Consider the following 11,766-nt stretch of genomic DNA (forward strand, 5'->3'; position numbering starts at 1 on the left):
GAGGTTCTATGTTTGGTTCAACTTTGCAGTGGTACCATGCTGTAGGGCCAGTGACTTTCATGGTGAAAAGTGAAGATAAGCAAAACAATCCCAGCATAATAACAGAGGCCATAGGTTTACTGAGCATCTAGATGGAGAGGCTGATCGTGGCTCGTAGCTGATACAGACCTAAAGATACTGACAGCACTTAAGGGACTAGGACAACTGAGCAGTCCAAATCTCTAAAAAGGAGAGCAGGAGCATCCAGAGATGGCAGCACTGTTTACAGACATCATAAAGAGAAGGGAAATCCCATACCGAAAGTAATGTAATGCAGTTCCTTGGACCTTTTCAAAGTGTCAGTAGAGCAAAATGGATAGACAAGAACAAAATCTGTTTAACTCACCCAACTCAATTTCTGCTGGAAATGCAGTTGGAGTAATGTAGCTAGGATTTTTCAGTCTGGCCCTTGGATTCATAAATCCAATTTTTCTGTCTCTTTGTGCATCAAATGTCAGAGCGGCTAGCATAAAATAAGAACTGAAATAAGTATCTAGGAACTTAATTCTTCACCACTGAAGACCAATTATTTTCTCCTGTGCATAGGAAATTAAAATAAATTCAAATCAGTAATAACAGACAAAGATAGTGGTGTTTCTATTCTCCTCTTTGTTCCTGCATTATACTAACACATGCCTCATTATATTTTGTACCAAATTAATTCAACTTCCTTTGCAAAACTAAGGTGAAGGTGTTTAAACAAGTGTTGTGGAATAATGTATACTAAAACCAGATACTAACATTTTTAATAGAAGACAAAGAACAAATTCTGTTATCACAGGAAACATTTTAATGTATTAATTGATTTACACCAATATAACTAGCATCAGGATTTAATCTGATGGACTCACATTTCCATAATTCTGTAATTCATATATTTCCCTCATTCCATTCTCCTTTCTGTGCCTGTTTTGGCAAGATATACATGTTTCTGCATCTCTGCCAATTGCATTGTGTCTTTCCTTTAGCCACTACCAAACACAAGGTTTCTACACTCCTGGGAGTAAAGAGAATAATACAGCTAAGCTTTTGTTTGAGCTCTGTGTGAACTGTGTGAGTGAAACCACTGAATGCCAGGAAAGAATTCTCAAATATTTACCAATTTGGAAGAATCAAAAGCTGCTTTATAATCAGGAGTTCAAGTGCTGGTTTTAACTGTTTCTGAATTTGAAAGGAATAAAAAAAGAAGAAAATCAAACTTGCATTACTGGAGATTTCTACTTTCATACTAATTCATGGTAAAGCAACATGGTTTCTTCTGGATTATGGGCTATTTTGGGAGAACAGCAGCAGCACAATACATGTTGAATGAATAAAGAAAGGGCTGTTTTCACTTGTGAGCACGCACAAAAGTAATTTATTTTTATATTGTATAAAATTATATAAACAAACACCTTGCAAAAAATGCAAACCCACTGATTTCCACCCACAGTTACATCACCTTATACCATACTGGCAATATAAAAGGATTCATGAGAATGTGCAACATATACTCAGGTTAAAGTCTTTAGGCTAAGAAAGTAGACAGGGTGATATGCAATGGTCTTAGTAGAAGTGAAAATCGATGTCATGAATCAAAACTTACCTTTGGTAGGTGCAATGGAAGTAGTCAATCAATGGAGAAAGAAAGATGTCATGTAGACCTATCCCCACTGATCTTTAAACTCCTATTTTAAACTCACGGAAGAAAAGAATAGAGTAGAAACAAATTATACTAAATTGAACTGGTGTGGCTAAGCAAAGCTTGAACTTGTCTGTCATGTGAAGAAGGAAATAATTAGTTCTTTTGACCTCAAAGACATCCCAAATACCCAGAAGAAGTGGAAGTTGCTATTACTTTTCTACGCATCTGACAAGCAGTCTGAGAGCAATGTCAAGGTATATTTATTTGTTGTACTACTCATGTCAAAAAAGTGTTTCCCTGGGTTTTCTCAAGCAAGTCTCCAATGGGTTTTTGAGAGGACAGAAATATATCTAAGAATTCAATAGCACTGACTGTTTAGGTATGGGGGATAAATGCCATTTGAATTTGAAGAGAAACAGTTCAAAGAACTAAGCAAACATAAATCAGGATATCCTGAGCTAATACAAAAAGATCACTGATTTACCAGTGGAGAGGTCCATAAGGTGATGATAAACATGGCGAATAAGAACCAGCAGTACCTTCCTTAGAGAGCAGCCTTCCAGCTGCCTCAAAAGCACAAAAAATAAAAGCCCTCAATTAATAATACCTATGACAGTGGACTTCCAAGACACAATATGCTTGAGACAGTAGGGAAGACTTCTCCATTAATCTAAGTGGATAATCACAAGTCATCAAATGCATTTGAGAAGTTACCACTCCTTGGTTCTGGATGACTGACCTCCCACCTGAGATAGGGTGCCTGACCATCCCCAGGGTAACTTTTCATTGCTTTGCAATGTAATTTGCATGCTTAAATCACCAGTGGAAGGTTCTCTGATATATGAAAAAGTCAAATTTTGAATCACTGCAGGATCATCCAAGGAGGCCATAGAGAATGTGAGTGTGGATCACTTGCTTCTGTCACAAGACATGGTTAACTCGAAGGGCATTCAGTCAGAGAAGCCGTGCTGACATGACCAGGAGAAAGAGCTGAGACAAAACTTTTCAGCAAATATTGATCACTGAAGTACTTGGAGACATTAGAGAAATTGTCTCCCATTGCTTGCATCCTGCTGTGTCCAGGGCAACCTGACTTTGTGTGCTCTCCAAATAAAGAGGACTACATCAGGGGTATATGGATCTGTCATCAAAATGTCCTCCTAAATCAAATGATGTGAATTGTGCTAGTCACTTAGATCAAAAAGGGGTAACACATAGTTGGTTCTGGAAGAATTAATTTATTGGTTTTCCCAAGTATATAATTAAAAGTAACCCAGACTTTAGAAATATATATGAGTGGAGATAAATGAAAAGCTTCACCTTTCATGTGAGGAGTGTCATATGAATTCTTCTTAGTGCAGAGTCTGTCCAAATCCAAATTTGGCTATGGGCAGCTGTCAGCTATACTTCTGAAGGCATCAGCCCTATTGTAGCTTCTCTTCAAAACGTCAAGGTTAGTTGCCGCTAGAGCAGGCCATCTGCATCCACACTGCACAGCCATGGAGCTTGGCTTGGTCCATATCCAGCAGGCTTTCCACCAGCTCACCCCTTGGCCTTTTCTGGTGTGCTGTGTATGGCACTTTCCTGTCTCATCTATGGCAAGTGACTGCTCCGGCAGACTCCTCAAAAACTGCTCGTGCACTTCCCATGCTGACATCCCCTTACTGCAAGAACATGCTGCCCACCGCTGCTGCCATTGCACGTGCCATTGCAACTGCTTTTTTGGTGCTTCTGTCAGGGCTGTATGTACTGCAGAAATAAAAAGGCATAAATCATAGGCCTCGAACCAAAGTTGACTTCTGAGTGAACCTCCTGACTAGCATCACATAAGTGTGAAATGAGACCATAGAAACAACCCCTGAAATCTATAAGTAAACAACAGGAAGGAACTATAAATTTTAAACATAAAGAAAAACAGGAACTCCTCAGACGTGCCCGGATCCTGGCCAGGTCCAGACGCGCCCAAGTGTGGCAGCTCAGTCCACCAGATATCTCCCGTGCGTTTTGTCATACAGATTTATAGGTTTGTTTGTTAAACTGTATAAAAGCAGGACCCTCTCACAGCGAAGATGGAGACCTCACCTACGAGCAGACGCACTGCGTAGGACTTCCCAATTGCTGGGAAAGGCTCTCTGACCCTCCGCTATGACTGGGCTCCCCAGCTGAAGCACGGGTCTGGGTGATGGTAAAGTATGAGGGCAATTGGTGATGGATCTTTCTTAATCACTATAGCTAGCTTTATGTGGTAATGAGTAGGTGCACTACCTTGCTTATTCTTTCTGCCTATTTCTTTAACTTGGTGTCTGTATCCTTTGTGTTAACCCCGTCAATTGACAAAACAACTGCTCATGTTCACTATGGTCTGTCCAAAACCCGACTCCTACTCTTGAACAAAGTCTCCCCAAAAACGCTGGAGATATCAATCCTGACAAGGAGAGCAGCCATCCATCCTAGGGAAGCCAGCATATGGGCTTGAGAAACATGAACTGCCAGGAGTCACTGGGACTATATTCTTCCCAGTTTCACTGTAGTTCAGAAAAGATTTGTGACCCAGGGTAGCAGTGTTCCTGGTGGAACCAAGATGTGCCAGGATCACCTGGGATGACCGGGGTTGGATACTAAATTCTTGTATAGGGGGGCATCTCCAACAGTTGATGAAGGCATCTAGCAGGGGCCTGTGGCAGAGGACAGTGACCTGAAATGCTGTCACTCTTAAGACCATCAATTTATGACTACAGAAGTATGATCATGGTGGAAGTTTTTAAAACTATCATCCAGATTGTTTCTCCTTAAGTGCACTGGGTGTGTTCATAAATCAATGACTTAACAGTGATATTGCCACAACTAGTAGATACAGAGTGTTGTCTGTGTCTGTATGTGTCTGAGTGTGTATCTTCTGGTGGGATGTTTTTGTTGTGAAGTGACAGAATTGGCTCTATAGCAAGGATGTGCATGTGACTAGGTTGTGCTAATAAAATTTTAATTAGGTTATCAGAAAGCTACACCTTTACGGTGATGGAAGGAAAACAGGGGGTTGTAATAGGAGTCCCTGAAAGTACAAGCACACGGTGACAAGGTGTAAGCGCAGACTGATACTGAAGGTTCCAGGACTCTAAGCACAAATCACACACGGTCAGTTATTAATCACGAGAGGAGAAAAACCCTGTGGATTTTGTTTAAACCTGTTTTAGAGATAATGAAGAGAACAATGATCCTCTGACATAAGTAAAATATGCTATATATAGCAAATTCAGACAAAATGTGAAATTGCAAATTAATGAGGAAAGAGCAAGTAAGCAGACTGCAATAGAAAACATATAAAAAATATTCCAGACAGACCCACAGTGAGGATGAAGAAGCCCTCCAGCATCAGTCATACTCCTCCTGGAGGAGATGATGTGGAAAACTAAGAACATTAACATCACTTTCCTCCCAGGCTCCCCCCTTCCTTCTTGGAGAAGACCAGTGCCATTGACCCTAAGATACAGAGGGGCTGGGCAGGATGAGGACAGCCCCAAACAGTGGGGTGGGTGCTGAGCAGTGGGTATTTTTCTTGGGAACGGGCTGTAATAATTGGACAATCTGGACTATCATTATTAATTTATCACTGCATAACTGGACTAATAGTAGTTACTTTATTGGACTGTTAAGGTTTTCATTAGACTAATAATAAATTCTTGGCTGTGCATATAAGGTTTGGCTTTTTAGCCCCTGTAAATTGTACTGACTGTCCTGGAGGACTGGCAGTTCCAATTCAGTACAGCCACCAACACCGAGAGCCCTTTGGAGAGCCCTGTGGCATTTTTGTGACCAGCACTTTGTAGGCACCAGCCTACAGTAATGACACAAGATAACAACTGGTTTTATCCAGGCTGTAATTTGTGATGCATTGGGGTAGTACTTTTAATTTGAGTAGGGGGGACTGTGTAGCTGAGTGGAGAGCATCTATTTACCTAGGGGGACAAAAATGTAAGATGAATGAAAGTGGAAAGAGTGATGGATTGCAATTAAATATATGTGTGAAAAACTGCAAGATCCCAGGAAGACTGAGCTATGGAAGAAACAAGGGATGTGTGTGGGGTCATTCTGCCTGGAGAAGGAAGATAGAGACTTAAAAGCTAAGGGGTTGGGCTGCGGGTGGGCTGCCCAGGTGGCACTCCCCAGGAAGCTGGAAGGGAGGAGCTGATAGGAACCAGCTTTCATTATGTGTGAAAACACCTTTCCCAGATTAATTAAAGGATTGCTCTGCAGCTCACAGGAGCTGTTTATAACACGCTGCCAAGGCTCTGTGAGACATGCCCTGGGGCATAAAGCAAGGGTGTCCATGGGTGTGCCAGGCTGGGAGGCCTGTGGGGTGCTAGAGGTCTCTGTGGGGCAGAGGGAGAGAGACACAGCTTGTATCGCCTGCGAGGAGCAACTCCTGGGCCAAAGCTGGGCTTTATAGCCGAGGTAACTGGTTGTTTTGCTCCTGTGTTCACTGAGAGTGAACATGCACGTGTGCATATGTGCAAGTGCAGATGGTCTGGGACTAGGATCCAGGAGCAAGTATTGGAACTAACTGACTTGGCAGCATAGAGGCACCTTGTGGTAAAAATGCATTTGTAATATGAAACACCAGTGAGAGCTTATTAGAGGGAATTGAAAAATACCTATAGACTACAGGCTTAAGAAGCTGCTTTCTTACCAAGGATGTAAGTAATTAATGCGTTGTAAGAAAACACAGCATCCAGACAGATAAGCAGTGATGACAGCAATTTCCTGCTGGAGAATGTGGCCCAGTATATATTCTGGAAGTTATTCTGTTGTGTTAATTATTTATTATTAATTATTACATATTTTTATATATTATTTATTATTAATTATTATTCTAAATTGTCATAATATCAACCACAGACAAGGGACAAAATTCTTATTTGCTAGGTGTCATATCCCAGCTAGAGCAGTAAACTACTGCATTCCAGAAGTGGGTGTAAAATCCTTGCCTCAGCAGTGATTTTGAATATGTTAGTTCATCTGAAAGGTGGTTTTCAACTGGAAACATTAATAATAAATATAATTTGCATAGAACACTATACTTGTCCATTAATACTGAAGTCCCTACATCCCAACAGTTCCCAGAGGTTATGATACAACTTGTGTGGAGTTGTGGCTGGACAGTGAATCAAGCTCCTGTGCTTGACAATTTTGACCGTGAACTTTAGCTTCCCTAGGTCCATGTCTGAATTGGTAAAATTATGCTTTCTATAATATAATAATGTGTCTAATAACATGCTGCAAAAATTATGCCATATTAATACTCTGAATGAAGTGGAAAAAAAATAGTTGGGGGGGAGGCTGCAGAACTAATTTGAGGGTAAGGTAGATGCCACAGCACTGCAGAAGGTCTGGTTTAGGAATGCAGGCAAGACTCAGCACCTGATGTTTTACGTTCAAATCAGCCCTTCAGCCTTTGAGTCAGGCAAACTGAACATTAACCTGCTTACTAAGCATGACCTGGAAAGTTCTATCTGCCTTGTATGAACTAGCCCGATAGTTTTATTTCTTGGTAAGAGCACGTACAAATGACCATAAATATTTTCATGCCTTTTGCATTTGACAGCTCCTCGTAGCTGATAAAGAATAGGCTGCCAATTAGCTGTGGTGCCTTTTCTTAAGCTGCTTTTTAACTGTGAGCAAATTATTCTTTCTATCCATGCAGTAATGCCCCAGATGTATTTTCCTGTATCCAAACATGTGGGTGTTTTGCAAAGGTTAATGGAAATTAAATTAAAGCTGAATAAAACCAATTATAATGCAAGACTGTGCAAGTAAGTCTAATTAATACAACTGGCAGCATAGCTCAGCCCTGACCTGTGACACCACTCTCTTTCTTTCTCCCTCAACCCTATTTTTTTCCTAAGCAGGCACCCACAGCAACCTAAAATTGCTTGTTTCAAAGAGAGGACAGATTTACAGAGGCATCCCGCTTTTCTCACTCATGACTTAAATGACGTTCAATCCTCCAGAAAGAAAATCAAAGCTATTATATTCTCTCTGTTTCTTTCTTGCTTATGAACATCCTAATTCTACCATTAAGATTAGAGTATTTCGTACGTTTTAGTGTTTGCCAAGTTTTTCTGTGACAGGAGACATTGCAAATAAACTTAGATTTTATCTTGTTAAAGTGGCATATATTAACAAATGCATCTTCTGGTGAATCAGCTCACTTTTTATCCTACATCAGTGAGCCAATTTGCAATTGGTTTGCTTCTGGGTAGGAGAATGGCCTTTGACTCCGTGTAATATGCATAGGTTATCTGAAATCAGACAGGAGGACTTGAAAACCCCAGGTCAATAATGGGGCAGAACAAAAGGTCTTGTACCTCTGTGTCTTAGACCACCACATCTTATATCTGTTACCTCTTTCACATCCTTCACCAAGAAAATCTGGAAAGGAGGCACCTAGGAAGGCACTAGTGCAATGGGGGGTGCCTGGCCTGAGGACACCGCAAGTTTAATTTTGAAACATTGCAGTGTATTGAGTTCTTCAAAATATGAGACCAAATTTGCCTTACTGTGGAATGGAGAGGTACTGTGGATACACTGTGTACTGTGTTGTAGCTCAAGTAACACCTCTTAAACTTTAATTTTAGAAATGCCACCTTGGCACACGTTCCCCAGAGTCAGGAGAGGAACAGAGTCCATTAAACCTTAACTGCTTTGGGGGCTTCACTTGCAACAAGCTCTTCCCCTCCATCTCTCCCTGCAGCAACAAGGGCTCTGCTTGCAGAGCATAGTCTAACCCCTGAATTCAGTGTCCTGTTTGCAGGGTCCCCCTGGGCTCTTACATGCCTGACTGCAGGACTATGGCTTCCTCATGTTCCCAAATCCTTTTGCTTTTTGGCACATCTGAAAGCCATTCCTTTGTACTATTCTTCCTTTTCCACAGGAAACAAACCAGTTGCTGTGTCAGCATCTTAGCCAGGAATCAAAGAGAACAAGCTACTTGTCAGACAACATCCAAGGCATAGGCAATTAGGATGGGGCTGATATTTCTGCAAGAGTAACCCTTTCTGGCTCTAAGGAAAAATATCTTAAAAATTTATTGTCATTTTGAAAAAAAAAAGAAAAAAGTGATCTCTTAAAAAGTTATGAGTTTATTTCTATGACACGGGTTAAACAGTGCAGAAGCTACTTTCGTCACACTGTGCTTTCTGCAGGAGCAAAGGTATTTTATTAGCTATGTGTTCTAGTTTCCTCATACATTTACAACACCCGCGCTGAAAAAAACAGGGAGAATAAACCATGTCCCCTTTACTCTCTCCTTTGTCACTGTTTCTCCTGCTGGATGTGAACCAGGCTGCGGGCTGCTAAGCTGTTGCTGCTGGAGTTCTGGAGACCACGGATCTTTTTGATAGGCAGTTAACAGCTTTGCTGCTAGCACGGGCCATGCAATTTCCCTAGCAGCAGCTTTGTGTTGTTTTCTTCAGCATTGTACTTTGCTGTCTTTCCACACTACTGCTTTTTTTTTTTTTCCTAAATCTTTGCACAAGTACTGACTAGAATTTGGCATTATTTCATTGATTTTTCTTTTTCCAGGGTCGCAGAAAACTCTAAACACCATAGATATATTGCCTTTAATGGGGACCCAAATGCAGAGTCCTCACTAAAGTAATGTCTGTATTAGTATGTCACTGGGGTACTATGAAAAAGAGCTTTTTGTACCTGCTGTGTATAGTGGCAAGGCCCCCAAGCAGAACTTGCTTCCTGATGTCTCTTGAGGTACTTTTCAGTCTTCCTCTCACATTTGGCTATCTTTGTAGCAGTCACTCATTGCACACTCATTTTGCACATTACAAGACAGTCTCAAACACATCAGCAATGATTGATATGTTGTGCAAGAAGAGGAAGATATGGCTATATCAAATGTATCAGAAATGTATAATATTTTCTGCAGGAATAAGAGGATATAGCTATTTCTTGAAGCCTGAATTGCTACTGACTCTATTAATTGTTTTTGACAGCACTTTCGATGATGCCTTTCTGATTAATATAGCAAGTCCTGTAGCCCTTCCTCTGGATGTTACCTGAGCACTGAACAGTTTCCCATGATTCAGAAGTAAATGCTGACTTTTTTGCTTGTTTGACTATATACTTTCTTTATCTATTGCCATGACATACAGATTTTCTCCAAGATTTCAAAACATTCCTCAACAGAACACTCCTACATGGCCAATGTACAGCATCATCCTTCTCCTCAGCCAGCTTTTACTTTTTTTTGCTGTCGATCATACTCAGTTGGGACAAAGACTGTCTCATCCTGTGTTCTTACACAGTAATATCAGTAATGAATTTCTGGGTGCAACTGGTAAAAATTACAAAAGAGGGAAAAGGAAAAATAGCTATCATTACTACCCAAGAAGTGGGGCTTTCATTACATGGGCATGTCATGCCTGATATGAGCACGTCATCCCTTTTCCCCACAGTCATTATATTTGGATGAGCCCTGAGTAGTACAAGACTAATACTGTAGATCAAATGCCTCTTTTATTCACAAGTTACCTCAGAGAAGACCTCCTTGGAGAACAAGTTATAGAAAATGGAGTAGAACTGGGGTTTCTGTGGGCTTTGATAGAACAACAGATGAAGTGAAGAATCAGTTGTCCCTATACCACAGAACAGGTATCTGTCTACTGTGATCTTAATAAACTTTCCTAGACAATCTGTCAAATATTTATTGATCCTCAAAGTTTTTTATTTTCTAGCATTAATCTTTCCAACTTCCTCTTAAGTCCATTTCTTTTCATCTTCTTCCCAGTCAATGTAAAGGAAGACCACAAATATGCTTCCATTGGTGCTCTCTCACACTGAGCTCATGGGCTTCCTCAAGCTCTCCTGGGGGTCTCTGTGCCTGTCGTGGCTGAACCCCAGCCGGCACCGGAGCCCCACCACGCCGCTCGCTCAGTCCCCCCATTGCAGGATGGGGGAGAAAATTGGAAGAGTGAAAGTGAGAAAACTCATGGGTTGAGATAAAGACAGTTTAATAAGTAAAGCAAGAGCCATGCACACAAGCAAAGCAAAACAAGGAGTTAATTCACTAATTCCCACCAGCAGGCAGGCGCTCAGCCATTTCCAGGAAATCTGGGCTCCATCACGTGTAACGATTACTTGGGAAGACAAATACCATCACTCAAAATATTCCCCCCCTTCCTTCTTCTTCCCCCAGATTTATATGCTGAGCATGACGTCATATGGTATGGAATATGCCTTTGGTCAGTTTGGGGTCAGCTGTCCTGGCTGTGTTCCATCCCAGCTTCTTGTGCCCCCCCAGCCTGCTCGCTGGTGGGGTGGGGTGAGAAGCAGAAAAGGCCTTGGCTCTGTGTGAGCACTGCTCAGCAGTAATAAAAGCATCTCTGTGTTATCAACACTGTTTCCAGCACAAATCCAAAGCATAGGCCCATGCTAGCTACTGTGAAGAAAATTAACTCTATCCTAGCCAAAGCCAGCACATTCTCCACCCCTTATTCCATATAATTTACGTCATGCTCAGGTCCCACACTATCCAATACAACCTCATTAACCACCATCCTTCCCATCCTTTGGTATAATACACAGCTAGCATTCTCTCAGTCTATGGACCACCCCTAAAAAATATCTTTAAAATGTCCACACGTTTGTCCAAATGTTCACAATTGGAGGCTGATAATTGCTTTTGCTGGTTTCTACCCCACTTTCTTAAAGTGAGGTGCCAGAAATAGCCAAGTGCTTCAGCAGAGACCTTCCCAAGGCTGTGTAAAGGGGAAGAATTACCTCAGCGTGTACCAAATTTGCTGTTTACAGAGGCAACTCTGAGTTGACTCAGTAACTCTCAGTTCTTGGTCTCCTCTCTCCCCCCAGTAATATGACATCTTACTAGAGAAAATGTCTTGGGTTCCCAGTGTCTCTCACTTTAGACATGACAGCAACCACAAACTCTCCCATTTATAATTATAGAGCTACAGTTCCTCTCATTTTAACATTGCAAGCCCTTTTCAGCAAATACAGCAATTTCTTATGGGGAATATATGTATTTTAGCTTCTTTGACATGACCACACAGTCCATGAGCTACATCAGATACAGAAAT

This window comes from Tyto alba, unplaced genomic scaffold (assembly GCF_018691265.1).
Source record: "Tyto alba isolate M040663 unplaced genomic scaffold, T.alba_DEE_v4.0 Super-Scaffold_9, whole genome shotgun sequence".
Lineage (NCBI taxonomy): Eukaryota > Metazoa > Chordata > Aves > Strigiformes > Tytonidae > Tyto > Tyto alba.